The following is a 5,457-nucleotide window of genomic DNA, read 5'->3' on the forward strand; positions in this document are numbered from 1 at the left end:
TTTTTTATGTCTGCTTCCAGTAATTTATTGGCATGCAAGAAGTGTTGTATATTTTATACAGAAGAGCCAGACAGAGGTGTGGCACAAGGTAAAGTTCTTCTGTTTCTCCTTCCTTCTTCCTTTTAGCTCTGCTCCACACTGAGGTATGGAAACCATCTCGCACAACATTACACAGACAGAAGAAGTCACCCCGTACTTGAGAAAGGACTGGAGTGAGAAAAACAAGTGTGATGTTAAGAGCAAAGCACAGCAGAAAATACTTTAGGAGGATCTATAAAAAGTTTAAATTGGTAAAGCATGTATGTGGGTGGGTTGGAAAGAATAAAGCATAATTAAGTTACTGAAGCCTCAGCAGGACTCTGAACATTGTTCAGCGTGCATTGCAGTTTGCTTTAAAGAAATGTCAAGAATACCCACAACCTTAGAATGGGGACTTTTTTCGTAGTGCAGCATTAATTTCACCAAATGCACGAGGGCTGCCCTTTCTTGGGCTTTGCGTCACTTTGCCGCAGGGTACTGGGCGTGTTACAGAACACGTGAAGGCAAAAGTCCCACTTTCTGCAAGCTGGTGACAGAGCAGGCCTGCCCATGTTTGGCACTGCTGAAAGTCAGGGGAAACTTTGCCATCCTGCATGAGAAAGGGTGCTGGGTCCCATCTTCCTCCCCCAGTGGGTATAGCCCCATCTGGGTGTCCCTGCCCGCACACCAATACCAGGAGAGGGTGGATGGATGAGAGGAGGTAGCTTTGCCCTCTCTCCCTCTGCAGTATCAGGGAGCAGAGAAAAGCATGTCAGTCACAGAAAAGTCTCCTTGCAGCTACTGAATAGCATTTCTAATTGCTCTGTGAACAGTTTAGGTCTGATGGCTTCATGCCATGAGTGACGCAGGCACTGCCCTCTTCTGCTCCTCACCGATCCCTGCTTGCCCTTCTCTTTCCCTGGAGCTTCCTGGGGTGACCCTCAGTGACCACCATGGCAGAAGACCCAGGCTTCTTCTTTGCAAAAGCCTGTGTTGTGCCTGAGGCTGACAGAAGAAAACACTACCATGAGCTTCATAAAGCATTTTGTTGGATGACAGCATTGCTGCAGCCCTTGGAGCAGATCAGGTCTGAGCCCAGCCATGTGAGTGGCCTGATGCACACAGTGCAGGACAGGTGGGTATCAAGACTGAAGCCAGAAGGGGAATTTGATCCCCAATTCAATAGGCAGCCTTTCATTTAACACTCCCTCTCACAGTTCCCAAAGCCTCTGGGAGCTGGTTCTGTCCCTTATCCAGGCCCATGTCCTCCCAGAACACCCTCACAGGAACACTCAGCAGGCCCTGTCGTGGTGGGGGACTCCTGCACTGGCAGATTAGTGCAGCATTGTGGCTGGGAAGGTCATGTACAGCAGCTATAATTTTGAAATCATGAAGAGTAATGAGGATTTTAGCTGTTATTTTGCTCATAAATACACATTCTAATGTGCAGAAAAAACCACAGCGTTGAATGAAAGTATTGTGATCTTCAGGGTAAAAAAGATGTTAGCCAGAAGTGTTGTGCCTTTCCATATGGTCCACCTAAAAAAAAAAAACAGACCTTTTTTAAGGTGGCTGCCAGCCAACATTTCAGAAATATTTCCTTTGTGTTTCTGTTCAAAGTGATTTATGTTCAAGTAGTCTCTAGCTGGTTCTCAAATTGCAGTAATGATTTTGATTGTTTGTTTATAGTCGTATCTGAACATTTCTGCCTGCCATGTCATCTGTGCTGACCAGCATAAGTGTCATTTATAGGCAACTGCTGTGCCCATGTAGAGCCCGTTGTTCTGTCTTGTTTCTGACTGTTGACATATATCGGATACAAGTTTTTGGGAAGAAAAGACAGAAAAAAGACAGTGTTCTCACCTTGTTGACCAAGAAAACAAGTTTTTAAGGAAATTTTTCTCCCAGATGCGTATGGAAGTCAGGATACTTGGGCCAAGTGGCAATTTTTTCCATGGGAAAAGTTGAAATACTTTCCCATGAAAGAGGTGAGTCCTGAGCTGCGTGTCATCCACCCAGAAGTTGTGAGGCAATTGGACTGCAAGGGAGATGCAGTTGGGCCCAGCTGTGGTGAACAAGGTCATTGTGCAGGACACTGCATGGGGAATGTGCTCCAAGACTCCAGGATTGCCTACACGATGTCACAGAGGAGATTTAGTTGAGATGCTTGAGCTGAAAAGTCTGTCTGCACACCAGGCAGCTTGTTTTGCTCAGTTGAGACCCACGTGCACATTAATGGCTTGGATGTCCTTTAGGCAATTTTGCATGGCAACAAAGGGAAAGGAGAACAAATTTGAAGCAGGAAAAGAAAAGGGGGAGAAAGAGGAATTGACAGTAAAGCAAAGCAGTATATTTATTGAATCAAAATTCAAGAACATAACGTATTTCCTATCAATATAAATACCCATATGACAGATTCAGCTGTCTGTTTCAGTGAAACAACACTGGTCTTTTTTAAATAATGAGCTCCAACAAATACTCCAATGTTTTGAGAGAAGCTGAAAAGGTCCACCATCATTATGACAAAACAAAACAGTTATCTGTGTGGGTAGTCTTTTGCTTCTTGTTTCCACAAGGTTTTTACCTTGTGGAAACAAGAGAAAAGCAGTTAAGGGACAATGAAGAAATTTTATGGTTCAAAGAGAAAAACACACAGTATGCAAAGAGCTTGTTAGGTGGTTGGTTTGGGGTTTTTTTCTGCAGAAAGTACCTTTTCTTTAAGTGCGGCTATTTTTCTTTTCTAAAGACATCAGAGAGATTAAAACTAAAAAAACATCTTATTCTGTTCTTTAGCTGGGATTCCTACAGATTCATACACATCAGCCAACAGTAATCAGTCTCTCATCTCACTCAAATACATCAGCTTGTATCATTTCACTCAGTAATTCCTTTACCAAGCTTATAACAACCTACAATTAAAAGGTTGTGATCTGATAGTGTTTTCACTTGTGCTGAGTTCCAAAGACTTTAAAAGAACTCATCGCATCCGCATTAGAGATTAAAATATCACATTAATCTTAAAGTGTAATGATACCAAAAGCATGATGAACCTACTGCTGTCACACATTCTGAGTAAGAAATCCACATTTTTGTGAAGGTTTTTGTGCTGGAGGGAGGGTCTTGGAGGTGCAGGCATGGTTCTTTGCTCCATCCCTTTCTGCAGCCCTCAGTCTGCCTATAGACAGTCCTCAGGGGATCCTCACAGGCTGTAAGGATCTTGTAAACTTAGCATCTTTGGTTTTCTTGCAAATAATTTACCAGACATTGGAGATGCATCATGGTGTGAGAAAGAATGTGAGTTTTTTTCTGAGCAACTGTCATCCTTCATCTCCCAGACAGCTTCTCCTTCCCAGCATTACTCTGCTAAACAAAAGTCCCAAAAGCAGTTTTGTTACTGAAGGCAGGTGTGCTGAGTGCTAAAGCAAAGCCCACAGCTCCAGTCCAACTTGTTGCACAAATGGAGCTCAGGAATGAGCAGGTTCAAGGAGCACCCCAGCTATCAGCAGTCAAACACTGCATCCCACATGCTAATGTTAATTTTAACAACACAGCCCTTAAGTGAAATTTTTAGAAGGCACAGAGAGTACTGGGAGTGGAAAGAACAGAAGTTTTTGATGGGAGGAAGTAACGTTCACACTTTGATAAGCTCCAAAAATGCCTTTTCCAAACAGAGGTGCTTTGTATTACACCATTCCTGTTGGCTGTTTGGGGGTTTTCCATTAGATGTAGGAACTTCTTGCCACAGTAATAAAGGTCAGGGACTCTTGTGCCTCTTTTATGATACTGACTAGCCCAAATCATGTATACAAACTCAGGAAGTATTTATTTATGTGGAATACATACTTAAATAGTGGACTACAAATCATTTAAAGATGCCTGTGATATGAATCATGCCTCAATTTCATGGATAAGTGGAAACATTATGCAACTTAGGAGTTTTTAAAGCACTAACGAATCTGAACTATACAGCAGACTGGAGCTGGACCTTTTCACCCCTTCTAATATAAGCTGTGGCTATTTAATATTCCTCACCAGGGAATAATGCTGACCTGCAAGTCAGCAATATATTAGGCACCAGAGCCATGAACCTAGTGAGAACATAAACTAAACTGATTTTCAATTTTGATACATTACAAAAAGGACCATTATTGTGAGGTTAGAGATGTCAAAGTTGGTGACCTGGTATAATGAAGTATTCCCTGCCACATAGTCACGCATGAAAAGTAATTGGAGGCAGTATAAACTTTTGGAGGCTTAGGACTTTTTCCCTCTTAAATTAAATATTCTTTTCCACACATTTTTTAAAAGTAAAAATACTTTTTTTTTTTTTTTTTTGGTGAAGCATCATAAAAGAAGAAATGATGCTCCTGTAAAGTTTGCAGTTGATGCAGAAATGTGTGTTTAGGAATGAGGTCACATCTTAACGCTTGGGTTACTTCCATAAGGCACTGATGAAAAGCAAGTTGCTACCTGCCAGCTAGGAATGACATTAAAATATTATGGCAGCATGTGACCAGCTTTAGAGCTTAAAATCCTGAAAGGACAGAGACAATGTCCCCTTTGAAGAACATTCCTGAAGATCGCTTTACAGTTCCTGCTAAGCTTTCAAACAGAAAGTAAACTCCTTTATGTCTGAGCAGCAATGATTAAAGTTGTGCCTTCTTAGCTGCAAAGTCCACATCTGAAAACCCACCCCTAAAGTGTACACAGGTCTTTCAGCTTGTCCATCAGACAGGTGTCCTAGCCCTTTGTCTAGGGAATGGTCTTTTGATACTGTGGACTCCAGGCTTCAGGGGTTCATTTATGGCTCCACATCCCGACTTTCTGTGCTGGATTTGACCAACTTATTTCTGATTTTCTCTACAGCATCATGTGAGTGGGCACAGCATCTCTCCCCAGGAACTAGACTGCAGAGGGCACTCCTATATAAGAAGGAATTGCAGTTTCCAGGCTCATTTACTTTTTGTCTTGATGATTCCCTGTAATTTTTTCTCTTTTAATAATTAATGACACTATTATTGCACTAAAAGGAAAATCTTATTATTCTTGACAATTGATTTTGTTATGATTATTTAATTTCCCCCTCTCCCCAAGTTTATACAATTACAATGGCTGTCAGTGCTCATATCATGTTCGGGTCATCAGCCTCAGAAATGAAACATACACAGAAGTACAACCTCTAATATTCCATCTCTAGGCATAACTTGAGTACAGCAGCACAGGGAGTGCATCGATGAGGACAGAGATGATCCTTGCCATGTGCTTAGGAAACAAGAGAAATGCTGTCTGAGGCAGATCAGAGACAGCCTCAAACAACAGTTCCTGAGCTTCCTGAGCTCAGGGGTGGATTTCTGAGCTCAACAGCCTGAGCTCAACAGCTCCTGAGCTTCCTGGGCAGGATTTCTGCCCCCTGAACTTACTGAGAGATGGGGCTGGACA

Source organism: Haemorhous mexicanus, chromosome 3 (genome assembly GCF_027477595.1).
Source record: "Haemorhous mexicanus isolate bHaeMex1 chromosome 3, bHaeMex1.pri, whole genome shotgun sequence".
In the NCBI taxonomy this organism is placed as follows: Eukaryota; Metazoa; Chordata; class Aves; order Passeriformes; family Fringillidae; genus Haemorhous; species Haemorhous mexicanus.